Source organism: Gallus gallus, chromosome 7, assembly GCF_016699485.2.
Source record: "Gallus gallus isolate bGalGal1 chromosome 7, bGalGal1.mat.broiler.GRCg7b, whole genome shotgun sequence".
NCBI classification, from domain to species: domain Eukaryota; kingdom Metazoa; phylum Chordata; class Aves; order Galliformes; family Phasianidae; genus Gallus; species Gallus gallus.
Genome location: NC_052538.1, coordinates 5,743,154 through 5,761,361, shown reverse-complemented (window position 1 = coordinate 5,761,361; position 18,208 = coordinate 5,743,154). Strand labels below are relative to the sequence as shown.

Below are 18,208 nucleotides of genomic sequence, written 5' to 3'. Positions count from 1 at the left end.
CGCCGAAGCTTGAAGGCTCCCCTCCTGCTCACTGTGCTCAGACATAGTACTGCAGCCATGATTCGGATGTCAGCAGCACTGGGGGGATGCCCTCACCCACACTGGGCAACTGCAGTGAACAGGTTGACCCTGAGTTGGGTCATTCTTGAGCGGGGCGAAGGGGAAAAAAGGAGGAAAGTGGTTCTGCAGGAAACTGGAATCATAGAAATAGAGTAAGTTAGTTTGAAAGGACTTCTGGAGGACAGTTGTCCAACCCCCTGCTCAAAGCAGGTCCAGTGAGGACTTTTGCTCAGGGCTGTGTCCAGCTGAGGTTTCAGTACCTTGAAGGATGAACTCAATTTGTGAGAAGATGCTTCATTTCAGGCAGGATTTTCTCTGCTTTACCTAACTCTACAAAAACAGGAGAGATTGAGAGCTTGTCCAGGAGAGAAGTCAGTATATTAAAACTAAGACATGCTACGCCTCCAGCCAAGAAAGGGCAAAAGATAGGAAAAACGACTTTTCCAAAAGCAATTATGCAGCCTAGTGATTGAATAAAGGAGACAGCTGAAGTTAAATTCATGCTATGAACCCTCTGGCAACAGACCTTTTATGGGGTTTTGTGCTGGACAAGGAGCAAGAGAAACTAGAGTTTTATGTACTCCAACGACCCAGCCAAAATGGCCATGTGCAGACAGCAGCAGGAGAAAATGCCACATTGCAAAGAGCACAAGAAATGTAGTGTGTGGCTTGCAAACAGCCAATTCCTACAGCTGGAAGAAGCCTGAAGTCTTTCCCTCCAGCTGGGTTGTGCGCTCTGTGTAGCAGCAAAGGGCCTTCCCATTGCAGAGCATGAGGAAGTAGGGGTTAGCAAATAATGCAGCAGAAATCTTACAGAGAGATGCAGTCCTCCTGTTAGTGCTCCCTACCACCATGTCGATGCCCTTCGTGCTTGTCACAGGCAGCCTGCTTTCCCTTGGTGGTGCAGGCAGGGATAACTGTCCTCATGCTGTTTGGGCTGTCTAGAGTTTGCCCAAAACACCAGTCAGATGCCCTGGCTTGTTTCTACATGTCTCTAAATCACAACAGAATTTCCCAACATGTCAGTTTATGTCTCTCCTATTTGGTGTCCACCTCTAGGCTTCCTCTGGGACTCTTTGTTGGAGTGTCCTGTACCCTTTCTTGTCTCACCCAGAACTCCATCTGCTTTGGTGCTGACTGTGCATGCAGCCCCAGAGTGGGCTTGGGGCAGACTGAAGGACACTACAGGAGAGGCACTGTCTGGCTGGTGAACCTGGCACATTTACATGAACTTGAGAAAGAAAACCACAAGAGAGCTCATTTGGAGTCAACCTGGACAGAAACCAAGCCAACGGTGTTGAATTCCCTCCACCTTCAAAACAAAATTATAATATTCTGTATAGTTGTATAAAAGCTACATTTTTCTATCCAATTCTGTAGAAATTACTGAAAAAAAACCCCAACATTCTCTAGAAAACCTTTTACTCCCTTCAAACTCCATCAATCCATGCCATGTTTACTGTCCGCCATCCCACTATCCCGGAGGCTTTCATGACCTGATCACCTACACTGGTTCAAGGAATAAGCTTTAATTATGGCTGTGTTTATGCTTAATAACTTGGAAAGTGCAGAGGCACCACTGTGTAGGAGAGCACCTGCTTTCCTGCATGTGGGCCACGCCAAGGGGTCTTGCTTCACTGGGCTGCAGATTGCCTGACTCCTCAAAGCGTGGCGATAAATCATGATAACTGGGGCCATGCTGCACGGGAGCACGGTGAAAGAAAGGAGAAGAAAGGAGAAGAATCTTTCGTGCCAGGTCTCCCTGGCAACATCGGTGTGAAGCAACAAAAGAAAACCAGTGCCAAAATGTAAGTTGAGAAACTGCCCAAATCTCTAATCACCAAGCAGAGCGTAGCCAGAAGTCTGTCCTTCGACAGGAAATGTACATAACCAAGAATTAAGTGCAACAAAAGCAAATACAAGGCAACTCTGTTGTGCATCCTGGAGGTTCCTCTTTCGCTGGCTGCTCTGAGCTTTCTGAAGAGCCCGCAGGCAAGTAGCAGAGTGTGGAGAGGGAGATGAAGGCCACGTATGAATTCTCTTTAGGAAAATGACAAGGTGCCTTGTCCTCCCCTTGCTGCAAGTACTGAGGGGAGCTCTGCTCAGAAAATCCAGCAAAGAAGTGCTTGGGGTTGCTACAACAAGGAAGCAGAGAGCTTTGTCCTGCCAGCCAGTGAAAAGTGGTCACAGTGCTCCAAGCAGCTAGTCTGCAATGCGGCACGACAGAGGGATGACTCTGTGGCAGCCCAGACTCTTGATGAGATCGTGCAGAGTGCTATGTGGGCAGTTTTCCCTTTAATGGAGAGCACTCCCTTGGAACAAGTGCTTGGCACCAGATGAGTTAGGAATGAGATGGCTCTAATCCCATAATTTAATTAGAGCTGCGTGGAGCTGCCTAACGTAATGGCCATTTCCCGAGCTGGCCACAGGGCTGGCTGGCTGGCTGGCTGCTCCCCAGGCTGGCAACCTGGCCCTCCTGCTTCTGATCTGCCACAGGTGGGCAGTTCGGTGTTCTTTCACCCCTGGTTTGTCCTATTTGTCTTATTTCTTTGGGCAACTCCCCTCACACTGAAATCCCAGTGCCTTCAGAGACCTGATGGCTGTCCCTGTCATAGATAAGCAGCCATCTGTAATGAAAAACAGGTTTGATACACAGCTTTGCCCCAGACTGGAGCCAAGCCAGAAGACACGTTGTTCTGGTGGTTGAAAAGGGCTCTCCTCATCTTACCATGTCAGTCTGATTGTCCTGCATGCTCCCTAGCTCTGTGCAGAAACAACAGGGTATGGAAACCACAAAGCATCCTATTTGGGATCCAGCAGACAGTGCAGAAGTTTCAGCTCAGGAGGATCTCAGCATACATCCACTGCAGTGGTCAGAGCTCCCAGCCACCAGCTGCTTTGCTTGCTGCTGCCCTGGCTGAGGCCTCACCCCCCATCCTGGGGGAAGCACAAAGGCTAAGCGTGCTCTGAGATCTGTCTGGGATTGGCACAGCGTGAGGTTTTGGTTGGAGCCTTTCTGGCCTGACCCTGACCTAAGCACACCTGAACTCAGTCCCAGCAGCCTCTCAGGGCTCAGTCAGCCACAAAGATCCCCTGGTGCAAACAAATGCCTGCACAGCAAGCAGCAGGAGCCCAGGCTAGCCAACAGCAACATGCCTAATTAACAATAATTGGCTCCCTGCCATGTATCTCCGAGAGCCAAGTCTGCACCCACCCCAATAATTGCTGCCCCATTATATTTTCCGGATGCTCCATGGTGAAAGGGAGCTTTGTAAGGGAGCTCTGAGAGAGTCTGGGATGCACAAAGTCCTGATGCAGTGAGAAAGGCAGGCTGGGGGGCATCCTGCTCTGCTCCCCAATGCTTCAGCAAGAACTCACAGCCCAGAGGGAGAAGTTCTGACGTCCCACTAAGCATTCTGGCCACGCAGAGATCCCACTTGTGGGTGCCCATCTCCCCAGCCCATCATCACAGCCCCAGGCAGGAGGAGAGCCCCAGGTACAGCTGCTCCAGGACAGTCACACCAATGGGCAAACACACCACATACATGGGTACACAGATGCTTTACTACTGCAGAGCTGTCTGCAAAGGCAGACCTCCCTGGCAGTGGGGCAACTCAGAGATAGGAGGATGCAGACATGGGCAGACATGCATCTCCTCAAACCTCATAGTCCAAGCTGCTGCCTGGCCTGCCCAGTGCATGTGTGGGAAACCACCTCAAAATACTTACTCTCTCATAGGCAATCCTAGGTAAGGAAAGAATCTAATGATGTCCTGTTGCTCATGAGAAACCCAGGCCTCACTGACTTGGTCTGCAAAGCATCAGGAAAGATTCTTCCCACCAATTTCTTTTTTCTTTTTTTTTTTTTAACAGGGAAATTGCATGTGCAGTTACACCCAGCAGATGCAGATCAGCGGGGAGTTCTTGGCTTCAAAATCCCCAGACTGACCCTGCAAGCAAGTTCTGTTCCCATAAACAGCTTCTGCTTCCTCCAGCCATACACACGCTGCAGCACTTCTGCCTTTCCTAGCAGAGCCATTCAGCCCAAACCCATCTGTGAATCCTCCCAGCACTGCTGCACATTGCAGGTGTTGGCACACCACTGGGTCCTGGTGACCAACAGTACTCCCAGCTCAGACATGTCACAGATGGACTTCATTGCTCCTTTCTTTGAACAGCTCACCAGGGCAAAGAGCTGCCCTGTGCCTGCTTTTGAGGAGAAAGGGAAGTCTGAGGGCACTTAGAGGAACTTGGTGTTTGCATCTGAGCATTGTCCTCTGCTGGTGATGGGGACCAAGCATCCCTCCCTGTGTGCTGGGTGTGCGGTGAGGCTCACTGCTGAAGGCCAGCAAACACTCCAGTCACCTGCAGCAGGCATGAGATGGGCCTGAGCTCACATTCAGCCATTCAGCATCTGTGCCTAGGAAAGCGATTGCTGCAATCAAGCCATGCCTTTTGAGCCTGCACCGCCCCTCTAATTATATAAGGGAAGCTGTTGAGAGAGAGAAAAAAAAATCACCAGTAAAACAAAAGGCATTTCTGAGCAATGATTAGTTCCCCACAACTCCATTGCCATCAAGTCTCAAAAAAAAATTGGAAGATCCCACTCCTGTTTCATCTTAAGCAGTTTCTGGAGTTAAACAACTGCTTTTGGGAGGGATACAGCACTATCTTCCTCCAGCAGGAAACTGATACACTGCATTTCTTCTTTCCTTTTCTGCCTGAAGGTCAGCATAAAGGTTTCTGGTAGCACTGAGGAGGTATTCACATCTTGTCACACATATGGTAAGCCCTTCCAGTCTGAGGGAGAAGTGTGGGGGTATCATTACATTTTACTCATCAGTATCATGGCCAACAAGATAGCCATCTTCCTCCTCCACCATGTCTGACCTCAGGACAGTCAGCAGCCAAGTCTGCTCACTAAGGATGACTAAAGCAGATGGTCCAGCATTTAATCTGGTTTTCATCAACCCAGGAATGCCCCTATACTGTCTATCTTCTCCAAATAAAGGGTCTAGGAGTTGGTTTTTGCCAGTACGCCTTACTCAAAATCAAGGCCAGTCAGCCAGGAATAGTGTTATCACAATGATAGCCATGTAAAAATAAGAATGATAGAATCATCTAGCTTGGAAAAGACCCTCAAAGATCACAAAGTCCAACTTGACCTGCTGACGTGCATCACTAAACTATGTCCCTCCATGCCAAGTCCACAGATCTCTTACGTATATAGTTCCCGGGATTCATCTCATTTTATGCCATTACAACTTTCCTATAGAGACAAGTTTATGTTTTTATCTTGACTGTGTCCCTCCCTCCCTGGAAAGTTATACTGTGTTGCTTGACAAAGATGCTGTGAAGATGAAACGTTATAGCAATGTAATTAAACCAGAGACAGATAGAGATAGCCCTAAATTAAGGTTCCCAGCAGGAGTTCCCTTATCAGTGGGCAAAAGGAAACGTATACTACAATTTTCAATGGTCCCAGAGCTAAAATGTCTTCTACGAGCAGATGCAAATGCAGCTTAATTGTAGACGATGATACTAAGAAAGAAGCCAGGTAATGATCTACAGGAAAAAAAAAAAAAATAAGAATACAGGTCCTCTGCCACGTGTTTGCACTTCCTAAAAATCTCAGTCCTTGGTAAGTTACTTCAGGTTAGAAATGAAAAAGCTTTGTCATAAAGAGAAGGTGGTGGTTAAAACCCTTTAAGTTTGTCAGTTGACAAAGAAAAATATCTAGCAGAAGCTCAATATGATAGATGGAGCACCTGACCATAAACAGAAAACAGTAAGGAAAATAGCATCCAGTACACACTCAGCTTGAATAGCAACTTGGCCTTATTAACCACAGACTCAAACCCTTCTGGCTGCATGGCATACCTTCAAAGCAAGCTAGCAGTGGCTGCATTTCATACAGTGCATAAACATGGCACTTGGGAAGTGAGGCTGGTAAAAAATTAGTTTTGGTGGGAATTATACTGAACTGCTCTTCAGCTACCAGGCTGTGGTCTTGGAATACAGCCATGAAGTCACTTCCTAAGGGCTACTAAAGAGTTGGAAGGTGGGAGAGGTTCTGGATCTGAAAGAGTAAGAGGCCTTGCAGGCCAGGCTGCTCAACGGCCTGAAAGAACCTTTGCATGAATAGGGAGCAATGGATTTTGGGTATATCTGGACTAGGAAGTGCAGAATGAATGTGGGCAGGTCAGGATCAGCCCACAGAAGGCCAGCAAGCTCTCTGTAGCCTGCATTGAAAAAGAAAGATGCTTACGTTGGACTTAACAAGAAGTTTCTACATGCATGACTGAAGAAGGTGGTTACTGCCAGGAGTCCAAGTGACTCAGTTGTGGTGGGTGGGGGCATGAGAGGGAAGGGGATGTGGTTAGGGAACAGTACATGAGTCACCAAGGAAGCACATTTGTTGATAACAGCTGGATAAACTCAAGGCAGAGACATGAGGTCTGCTCAGGAGTAAATTTGAGCTGTGCTGGAAGCCAAAAGCCAGGAGACAGCAACTCCGTCAGCTAGAGCACCAAAGTGCCTGGCAGAGGCTCTTCCCGTTTTGCATATCAGCAAGGTTTGCAGGATGAAAATCTTGCAACAGACAAGGTGCAAAAGTGATGCTGGCCAAGTTCTTGTGTCTCAGGTGTTGTGGTTTCAGCTGTCAGTTGAGCTTGGAGTTGGCTTTGTTCACAGAGATCAGTTGAGTGCTCTCCATTATTATCTTGCAACCTCAGGTCATTACAATGGTTGCACACTTTTGGCCAGTCCCACTGCACACAAGCTCTACATACTTCCTTTTGGAGGTTCAGTTTCCTACAAGCCTTCTGTGCACTCTCTTGGATAAGACGCATGAGCACACCCAAGGCATGGGACAGTACAAGTTAACTTGAAGTCTGCTACTGCCTCCAATCCTCAGCTGCTCTCAAAAGTTCAACTAAGTTTGAAGTGGCCTCAAACAGCCTCCAACAGCACTGGAGACAATGGTGATGAGGGAAGATTTGGTACAGCTCAATGGAAGTATCAAGAGAGATGTAGCATAAATAAGAGAATAAATGCACAGGTGATTCGCCCTCACCCCTGCTAAGCTCACCATATATACAGCCCTATAGGTCAGAGCGGATCCTTCATCTGGAAAGGAACAACCACCTTCACCTACATAGGATGGGAGTGATAGGTCTTCCCAAAGCACCATGTAGCCCCTTGTGTGCATCAGCCCAAGTTTACTTCTCTATTATTCACTTCTGAAGAGCTACATTGCCACCTTTTCTGCCAAGTCATTTGGCGTGAACTGCCTCGCTGCTCCTGCAGAGCTTGGGCTGCCTTTGAGGAAAGGGGGATGACGAAAGTTTTGCATTGAAAGTCACTAGAATTAGAGGCAGACTTGGAGACATTACTTCTCCATATTTATGCATGTCAGGGTATTCATTGAGATGAGTTCTCAAACAGAGACTGGAAAAGTAATTTACACATTTTACACATTTTAAGTCATTTAAATCACTTTACATGATTTGCATGTTTTACAGTGGCTTGATCACCGCGCTTATTGCAAAAAGAGCATGGGAAACATGCTGGCAGGGCTGATCAGTGCAGCCGGCAGCCCAGGCCTCTCCCACCTGGCAGGACCAGGCCTCTCCTTCCACTCTCAGCCACCACCTGGCTCTCAGCTCTCAGCATCCCCTGCACATGCCTAAAATCTCCCTACAACACCCCCCCACACAACCCAAAGCCCTATCTAAGCCTGTCCTTTTAGCTGGCTTTGCTCCCATTTCCTGTCTCCCCTGTAAATATTTAGAGGCCGAGACTGGTTGCTTTGGCCAGTTTGAAACATGAGCCGGTTGCTGCTGACTAACAAAAAATGTGTCACAGTCACAAGCTTGCTTTTGTGCAGCTGTCACCGCTGTGACCCTTCCCCTGCAGGGAAATGGGAGAGAAGCTGGGCCAGCGTGGCACAACAGGCAGGCAGAGCAAGGATTGGGCAAGAGATGAACGTCTGGAAACATCAGCCGTGTTCCTCTGCGTCCTTGCGGTTCTTAATGCCGAGATCAGTCCTGCCCACAGCTCTGCCACAAGCTGGGACCATTGGTATCTTGCTGACTGCAGCAGCTTATCAGGGCCTCGAGCAAGGCTTGCTAATAAAACAGATTGGCACAGGGCCGTAGTGGGTCATCATGTGCAGGAAGGGGCTTCCCTTCGCTTGGGCTCGACCAGGAGAAGGCCAAGTGTGCCCACCAGGGACAGAGGACAGGGAGGTCAGCCTCTTTGCAGTCACTTTCTGTATAACCCACGTTATTTCTGAATAAGAAAGCCTCTCAGAGTGGAGCTGCTGAGGGGGGAAGCATTGCTCTTATTTCAAGACATGCAAGGGTCCACATGCTCGTTCTGAAATTGCCTATAAAGCTGTTGAGGGCAGTTTGTGGAGCGTGTGAGCTTGAACTCAAGGGCACAGCTGTGCAGAGAATACACATTGCAGCTATCCCTCCACCATCCTGTCTCATGAGGAAGGCACACATAGCAGGGAAAAGGGGTTAAAAACAAGCACGCTTGGAGATGCAGCTCCCCAGTAAATCAATATCCACTGCAGGTGTGCATGGGCACACATCGGCTTAGGCAAAGGAGTCTTGATTACTCTGAAGAATAATCACATTAAATGGAACGCGCTGGGGGTGAATCACTTTATGTCAAGCCTTTATTTGCCAATATGTGCTATAAATGAATATTTCATTATGTTAACAACCCCAGTGGAAAAAGAGATTTACGTTACAGCCTTTGAACTGGATACACTCTCTGGTGCCTGCATACTGTGAAAAATAGATCCCCCCTCTAACCACTGAGAAGCAGTGGGAACCACGACCCATCTCTGTGGGATCTCAGCAAGAGTTCACTTCATTTTACTGAACAAAAAACATCTTTCTTTATAGATTTATTCGATAGTGCCTGCACGTAAGCATTCTGCAAACACATCAAGGATGTCTTTGCTTGCCACTGTTATCCTTGGTTGCTGCACTTGAGGTCTGGGGGCTAAATACAAAGCTCTGAAGATGTGCCGAAGAGCAGTGCCAATTAGGATGCCTTGTTCCAGGTCAGAACAGCCTCCTGGAAAGATAAGACTTCCTCTGTATGTTCTGTTAAGTCCAGAGAACTCACTGCTCTGCTAGAAAGTCATCTGCACTCAGGACTTGGCATCTGGAGGGAGCCCTGTGCCAGGGCATGTCCTGGGCAAGGTTCAGGAAGTCCCATGGGGCAGAGGGACTTGTGAAGCTGCAAGTACACAGTTCTCAAGTAAGATATCTGCTGAGAGTGCACCTCTTACCCCTGCTCCTATCCACTCCCTCCCAAGGGCAACAAGAGCAATACTGCTGAGCAGCCCCAGGCCTAACCCTCCTCTGGAGAGCAACTCAACTGGTGCAATGGTGGTGGGATGTTAGACTACTGAGGTGCTTACTTCTGGCACTGGGAGCACTCATATTACGGGTTACATGAGTTAGGCACTCCAGTATCAAACAGATCTGCAAAAGCCATGGGGGATCATTTCTTTGCCTAGATAGCCTTAATGGTGTTCCTGTGTGGTAAGCTGGGAAGGCAGCTAACAGAGCATTTACAGGTTTAGGGAGGCTGAAAATGGAGCCAGCTAAGATGGTTAGAGATATATGTGCACACAGGTGAGTACACGCATGCTGGCAGAGATGTTGCATTGGTAAGGTGAAACCATTAGAATGCAATCTTCTCTTTCTTCCCAGTTTTCAGTCTGCCCTAGGCATGCCTTCACACTAGGACAGGAGTTTTCCTGGGTGGGAATGGCTCTACATAGGTACAGCACTTTCAGAGCAATATCTATGTCTTCCGTAGGAGGACAGGAAAGATTCATTCTAAGCGTAAGTGTTACACATACATAGCAAAAGTAGGTCCAAATGACTAGATGAAAAATCATTAGAGAATGTCTATTTGGTTCAAGAATGTCTTAAATATCACAAGTGATTTCTGTGTTCCTATCCATACAATATATATGGCAGTAGATGACTGTCCCTGTGCCTGAAGTACAGGTTGTAGGGTGACATTTTGTAGGTAAAGTGCCAACAAAACACTGCCAAAGGGGCCAAGCCTGTGATATTGCTTACTTTTCTCTTTTCTGGGCGCAGAGAAAAAATGCACCATCCACCAGAACTCCCATTCGCAGAAGTGATGCAATCACAAAATAGGCACCCATGGAGAAGGAAGATACAGTATTAATCTCTGTTTTTTCATTGAAATGCAAAGGGACCTTGATGTACATTTCCATTCCAAGCAGAGCTCTGTGGTTGCTGAATAAACATCAGAGCAATTTGCTAATGAATGCCCTAGTTACTGGTGTCTGGACAAACTGGGGTGAAACGGGCATCAGGGGTCACCCAGGTGCCTGTTGTCATGGAGTGAAGACAACAGTTCCATCATGTTGCCCCTTGGGATGGGACTGAATGTTTTTCCAGAAACACTCTCTTTCCCAGGCAGCTCTGAACCATAGTGAGATCCCAGCTCATGCCTGATCCATATCCAGTCCATGTTCACCTGTCCCAAGGCACGCCATCCTAATGTGTGGACCTTTCCCCCTCAATGATATTCCAAGAGAGGTGCAAGTGAGGGACAGAACTGTACCCACATGGAGCCCACTATCCCTTTGTAGGACTCCCTGTACTCTTCCTGAGCTATAGCCAACATGCTATAGGTCTAATCAAAGCCTCGCATGGAGGTAGCAATACATCCCTCTCTGCAAAATACATCTCTCAAGACTGCATTAGTAACATCCGCCTGTGCCTATAGTTATCCTGCAATTAGTTACTATCCAACTTCCTCTTCCTCTAGTAATTATGAGCATCTAGCTAATGAGAGAAGTTTTTATTAATAGATCTGAACGCACCGTGAGTTACAATATCTCATACTGCTTCTGCCACAGTCTCCAAGGTCTCTCCATCCTTCCTGCGTGACAATGAGATTCTTTTCCATATTGGCAATGCTCTCAGCTATCTCATCTGCAAAAGTGATCCATTAACTCCTCCATGTGTGCTCAGCTCATTAACAAAGATATTAATGAAGATGGGTTCCAAAGCGAAGCCCTGAGCAGTGCTTTTTGCTTCTGAACACATCCTGTTGATTCCCTTTTGAACTGCTTCCCACCCACTTGGAATTTTTGTAGTTATACTTGGGTTTGCCTACTTCACTAGAAAGAAAAATCACCCATCAACAAAAAGTAAGGAGTTCAGCTGAGCTGAGCTGGTCACACGATCACTTGCTCAAAATACTATCGTAGCTTACCTTGACTAAAATGGATCCTTCAATTTAAGCAGTCTGGTCAGTAGATCAGAGGAGCTAGAAACAAGGGGTTGGGTCCAGAACAGAGCATCTGTCCTCAGTCTGTGGAGATGGGTGGAAGCAATTCTGTGTTCATCTATGTGTAGGAGTCAGTGATGCTTCTACATTTGCAGAAGAAAATTCTATACTAATTAGCTCTTTGCTTTTACACAGATGGGTCTGTACATGGAAAGAAAATGATTGGGTCTGGTTCTTTTGACACAGATGCCCAATGACACATCACTGTGTGAAGAACATCTCTGGCACAGCCAACATCACCTCACTAAAATTAGAACAGGTTCAAAACTACACTGAAAGTCTGAAGTGAAAACTAAACCAAATCTGACCCACGTTGGTGATAACAGCAATGAGCAATAATGTGATCTGCTGTTTTCAGGAAAACTGGTCCTATCTTGCATGGACAGGGTGGTCCTCTAGGGGAGAAAAGAAGCAGGATCTTGGCCATTTGAACCAACAGCACCCATTTCAATAGAACCAGAATTCCCCCTAACTCCTCACCTCGAAATGAAATAATGACAACTAACTGAAGCTAAGATATTTGACCACAAGTGCAGAGTGAAACCTGCAGGCACGTGGAGAACACTGCTAAATAAGCAGTTCAGTCTGGGAGTTCACACTGTCCTCCTGCTGACAGAATACTGACCATATGAGCAGTGCAGACATTCCTTGGGCAGGGGGCAGGGAGAGAAGCATGACTAAATACTGCAGGACAGTTAGATTTCAGACAGGAGCAAGAAGTGCAAGACCTTTCACATTCTTGCTAAGAGAACAACTCCCAAGAATGCATTATGAGCAATGCATGCTGTCACATTGCTGCCACCCCAACAGCACCTCCATACCCCAACAAGGTCACTGCTGAGTCCTTCAACAAGCATCTCTTACTGTTCTGTTCTGATTGCTCGCAGCTCTTGGCAGAAGCTTCTACCAGACCGAGAGGAGCTAATTCAACATGCTGCAGGCAAAAGAGAGATGATGACCCTTTAGAAATGCTCATTCTTCTTTTCCACAGCACTTTGCATAAGCTGTCTGGGATACATATGACTATTTTGCTCCATGTACGTCTGACCTGACAGTGTGGATGAAAGATCAAGTGGCAGTGGAGCATCAGGTCTTCTGACAGTGCTGTCTGTGCTTGTGCCCATACCCTTTTGCAGTAGAGGGTAAAACAAGCTTTATGAAATTGGTTCAGATGAGCACTTTCTCCCTCACACATCCCACAGCCTAGCAGCAAGTGTGCTTCTTGCTGTTGTGATTCAGTTACACTCCCTGATCTGTGAAGGTGCAGCAACTTGGTTGGCTTCCAGGCTCTGCCTAAAAGTACCTTGGTGGCCAGTAACACTGGAAATAATCTCCAATCAAAATAATCCTATCAGAATAATCTTATCGTCAAGGACTGATGTCTCTCTTAGCTTTATGTGAAGCCTTACCAACCTGCACACTGGCTGCTGGTATATCACCGCCACAGAAAGCACATGCTCCCTAAGTGCCTACTGTATGGAAAATTACTGCCTGAGTTACTGCTGAAAAGGTGTTTTTTTCCCCCATTGCTGTGCTCAGACTGCACTTCAGAGACTCCCCTGGGCTAGGCACACAGTCTATAGACTCACTCGTCTAGACCATCTCTTCTTAAGAGGCAATAGAGGAGAGTCAGAGTGGAGGGCTGAGCCCCAAAAGTCAGCATGTAAGGTGCCTCAGAGACATAGAAACTACCTTTGCTTTACACCAGGGCAGCGAGGCTGAACAGAGCTCATCCAAGCACTAAGGCAATGCCCAGCTCTGAAAGTTTGCCTCTGCAGTTCATTTTGAACAGGCAGCGATCAGATAGAGGAGGGCAATGCCAGTAGAACATTTCCAGCCTTGGCAGCTTTTCCCTTGGGCTTGGTCCAAAGAGGCCATTTGAGTTCATGATACGGAGACTGGAGAGGTTGTGCTTTACACAATAGCTGTCTCACCTGGCATGGACTGTTGTAGTTTTGAAACATGCTCTCCCTCCCCAACCCCTCACAACACACAGCTCCAGAAATCTACAGGCTTGGCAACTGTAAGTACCTCATCCCAGGCTCCATCATCAGAGCTTCCTATTGCAGTGCCAGCAGCCTAAAAGGATAACCCACCTTTCCTTATGTATTTGCATAAAAACCACATCCACAAGCTGCTTGAGATTAATCCGGCTGATCCCTGCCGTCTGCCAGCTGTGGTTTTGGAAGCAGGTGTTCCCACTTGATTCTATGGCTTCAGGAGGTTGGACAGGCTCCCCTGCCATGATGGCAATGTTAGACAAGATATTTGGCAGGTCTCATCCCCAGCGCAGCATGGGGAGTACCCTGTGAGTCCCCCTGTCTGAGTTAATGGGGTCAGTCTACAGGTGGAGAACTGGCAAGCCTGGAAGTCAGTCCCTGCAAGCTTATGGCAAAGGGATGGGTGACAGTGGGGAGGAGGCAGCCTCTGCCCAGTGTTCTCACATGGCAGCCCTAGGCTCACTCTGAGCCTCTCAGGAAAGAACACTTCTACAGAGATCAGAGAAGTAGAGGAGAGGAAAGCAAGTGTAGAGCAGGAGAAGGAGGATGCCTTCTTGGTTTCTGCAGTTTCAGAGGGCTATGGACACTTAACCTAAATCTTTTTGTGGATGGGAGGCTTGCACCAGTTTCACACATTCACTTTTCACACATTCACACAATGGCGTGGGCTGGAAGAGACCTTACTGCCCACCCAGTTCCAACCCCTGCCATCAGCTGGTTGCTTCCCACCAGCTCAGGCTGCCCAGGGCCCCCTCCAGCCTCACCTTGAACACTGCCAGGGATGGGGCATCCACAATTCTTTGGGCAACCTGTGCCAGGGCTGCACTGCTCTCTGGATTACAGGCTTTTATAACAGTCTCTCCAACTGAGATGCTTGAATTTACATAAGGGAAGCTGCTGTCTCCTCCATTAACCCCTTCAGCAGCTTCCCTGGCATGTTATCTGCCAGGTGGAGACCACCGTCAGCCTGGCAAAGGGGCTGGATACACAGAGACCCACGAGGATGGGCAGGATGCCCTGTTAGCAATTTCCACTTTTGACCAACTGCAGCAGTCATAGAATATGGAAGGACCCATAAGGATCACAGAGTCCAACTCCTAGACTTCAAATGGCCCTAAGTAAATGGTCCGACGTAATGTTGTGGCTATTCTTCAAGCACAGGAGAGCCACCTGCATCAGCTCCAGCCGCTAGAACTGCTCCAGGAATTTCCCTACACCTGATTCTATGACTGCCACAGCCCTACAGCAGTGGTATGTGGGGATCCTGGCTGCCACCTGCACTCTGCTGCCCGCACCCTGTGCTGTCCCCAGTAGCTCACAATGCGACTCCGACCTCCGAGGGCTTTTTCCCTTATCCAGCAGAGTTGTTTCTATGGCAACAGAGATGGTTTGCATTTTTAAATGCTTCTGCAAGGACATCCATTAGAGAGCATGATGACTGGGAGAACAGAGGGATGCGACAGCACCTTGCCAATGTGGGGCTGAGTGATGGCCTCAGCACAGGGCAAGCAGCTCCACAGCAAGCCCAGGTGTCCATCACTCAGTGCAGGGCCATGCTGGAGTACGAGTGCCTCCTCTTTGTGTCCCCTCTGCAGAGAGCCCTGCTTGCACATGGAAAGAAGCTCCAGAGAGGAAAGCTGCATTACTGGCAGCTTATCACAGTCGGAGTTAAAAACAACCAGTTTCACAAAAAAAAAAAAAGCTTTTTGTTGTTTGTTTTTTTTTTTTTTCTTTCCAGAAGATACTAAAATTGAATCCTGTGTTCTCATTTAAATGGACAAGGACATTCAGGCAGCATTCGCCAAGTTTCCTTCCCAAAAGAGTCTCAGAGAAAGTCCTGTAAGGGATAATTAACAGGCAGGAAGCAAGGATAAAAATAAGTGGAATATTTCCACCATGGAAGATGATTATCTGCAAGATCTATTCTTGTGATGGCACCATCCATTACACAGTTATTCACAGGAGAACTATCCAAGCGTTGTGTTTGGATGCCTGGCTGCTGGCAGAGAAGGCAGCCCCAAAACCCAGTGCACCTTCTGCTGGGGGTGGGCTCATCCTAGCTGCTGCATGCCTGGAGTGGTCTAGGAGGTGGCTTCTAGGAACAGGCTCTGCGAGCATCTACCCAGCAGGACAGAAAATGAAGCTGTTGCTATGGGATTCCAGTGTTTGAGTTTTCAGGGAGGTTTTGCTGGCTCTGTGCTTTAGGAAGGGGAGGATCCAATTCACAGAAGATATGTGGCCAGAGGCTATGGAGAAAAGCAACATGGATTTCAAGCAGCTCCTACTAGCAAAGAGCACCCGGAGCAGAGCAGCGAGTTTTGAAGGTTGCTCATATTAATAACACATCTGCAGAGCGCAGGCACCGGCATGCCCCTGTGACAGTGTTGAGTGAAATTGCCTGCATAGCCTTTGGCTTTGCATCATCTGTTTCCACCCAAAGAAACCACGCAGGAACTGAATTATGGATTCTTAATGACGGATGGCAAGGGTGGGGCAAGGGGAAGGAGGGATGGGCCCTCCCTGCTTTGCCCTCCCAGCTCTGAACAAGGAACCCACCATCTGTTGGGAGCCAAAGGGTTATGTTTGTGCTGACTGCAACCTGATCTCTCCCGAGAAACAAAACTCACTCCATCATCTGCGGGACAGAGGTGGCAGTGAAGGTCTCCCTTCCTCCACTAAGCAAAGGACAGAATGCTCAAAGGAGAACGTACTGCTGGAGATCTCAGCTGTGTGAAATGCACGCTCAGGTGGGACGGGGAAATCAGAAAGGTGCTGAACACTCCAACCTGTATGGTGGATCAATGGGGCTCTGAGCTGTACTTGCAGATCAGAGGAATACTGCATTCACTGCCTTGTCCTGGCAAGAAGACACTCCTTTGGGCACTGCTTGGATCGCCGCTGTGGTCTGCCTGGGACTGTCAGCCAAAAACCTGGCATTGCAATTATGTCCAGAGTTCACAGTGGCTGCATGCCACTGGCAGGTCTGATCTGTGACCCCAGCTACCAGACTTGTTTGACGTTCCTTCTTCCTCCCTTCTGTTTGTTTAGTTAATGTAGCGCTTGTTTATATGCACAGAAATCACCTGAAACCAGGATGTGATGCAAAAGAAACAACCCATAGCACCCACAACAAAACAGATCAATATCAATTATATCAATATCAGTAAAAAGCAGGGAAAGATAAACTGATTGGTGTGGCCTTGAATGAATCATAGAACCATAGACTATCCCGAGTTGGAAGGGATCTGTCACAGAGTTATCTAGATAATCTATGCCCGTGACAGGAGCTAGACTCCATATCCAGGAGCCTGGACAGGCCTATTTTTGTGCCCTTCAGGTGGTATTCAGATGTCCCTTCAGATGAGCAGAAAGATCACCTGCTCTTTTTTTTTTTCCACCATATACAGCAGATGGATAACTTAACTGGCAGCACAATTTACACTTGCAGGGTTCTGCCCTATGCCTTTGAAGAGCCTTGCCAATCCATAGCACGGAAGGACGTAAACACACAGCCACAAGAACACCTCACAGTCTAGCCACCAAACTGCTTATTGCAGTTCTCCCTTGGCTTTAACCATACCCCACTGGGGACAGTTTAAGGGGGAAAACTTGCCCAATATAGCTCCAGCTGGGCCTCCCCTGCAGTTCTCTTGGGGGCTCCCCTGTAATTACTAACACCACTAATGAATAGGTCAACAGCACAGAAAGCCACTGAGTCCTACAAGAAAGGTTGTTTTTATGCTGGCAAACCCTGTTAGGCTATGCCTGGCTGCTGTCAGAAATGCATTTCCTTTGTGGTGATGCCACCAGAAATCCCAGAGCCATCTCTCCCCTCAGGTCCATGCTCTGTCACCCTGGGTTTGGATTAAGAAGCTGGTGGGTTTCCAGCTCCCATGGCTTTAGGGCAGAGAAGATACCCAGGGACTGTGAAAACAGAAAGGACAGCAAAGCACCTTGGTGAGATCACAGACAAGCTGTGATGTCTTGAATTGAAGCCCTGCCTTGGGTGTGACAGCAGGCCAGGTGACAAGCAAAGGCCGAGGAAGAAGAGCACACTGAATGGACTATTAGCAATGCTGGGTTTTGGTTCTGGAAGAGACCTGGCAGGGGAAAAGAAATCTTCCTTGCCAGTGAAACCCCACTTAACACAAATAAGTAAAATCCTTCACAAAGCCCTGAAAATTCCCACCCTGCAAACACAGTACTTGGTGTCCTGCTCTGCTGCAAAGCTCCACATCTTCCCTCCGCCCACCCACCAGCTGTCTCCCTGCTACACATACATCCTTCCTCATGCTGCAGCACAGAACGAATGTGCTTCTTGCAAAAGAGCTTCCCCCAAACACCCTTCTTATTTCAGCTAAGAAATGAACTCTCAGGATCAACCGCTTTCAAAGCTTACTCCTCCCCTGACCTTTAGTTCTCTGGGCTCCTATTTTCTCTCATTCTCTGTCAACATTTAGGCTCATCAGATGCAGATCTCCAAGTCTCAGATCCAAACAGGATCCTGGTGACAGCACCCTAAGAATGGTCTCAAAATTCCCTATCTGTGACCTCACAGAACAGCAGTGTGTACTAAGCGTAACGCTCACACAGAATGATTGCAGGCAGGGTGGTCTGCAGGAGGATGCTGGGGCACTCTTTCTCCCATAAGCCTTAAAAAAATCAGGCCTTAAAAACAGCAGTGTTGAATACCAAGGAGAGCTAAGATTAGTGAAAGAGCAGCTGCTTAACATCAGATGCAGCATCCTTCACCTTCAGCTGGGACACTGACTGGGGGAAAAACAGCAG

General features: G+C 47.9%; 2 long non-coding RNA genes across 3 annotated transcripts; one reads left to right on the top strand and one right to left on the bottom strand.

The window, feature by feature from the left end:
• The first annotated feature begins 1,821 nt into the window (after positions 1 to 1,821).
• LOC121111294 lies at positions 1,822 to 5,086 on the top strand. Its single transcript, XR_005861532.1, has 2 exons — positions 1,822 to 1,868; positions 3,933 to 5,086. It is a non-coding gene; the product is annotated as an uncharacterized LOC121111294 (long non-coding RNA).
• Positions 5,087 to 7,726: 2,640 nt separating this feature from the next.
• LOC121111293 lies at positions 7,727 to 17,996 on the bottom strand. 2 transcript variants are annotated; one of them, XR_005861530.1, is made up of 4 exons: positions 17,832 to 17,996; positions 11,346 to 11,444; positions 10,951 to 11,062; positions 7,727 to 9,152 (listed from the first exon to the last, which is right to left on the bottom strand). It is a non-coding gene; the product is annotated as an uncharacterized LOC121111293 (long non-coding RNA). The 2 variants fall into 2 exon arrangements; XR_005861531.2 differs by lacking the exon at positions 11,346 to 11,444 and having other exon boundaries at positions 17,832 to 17,987.
• Between the last annotated feature and the right edge of the window lie 212 nt (positions 17,997 to 18,208).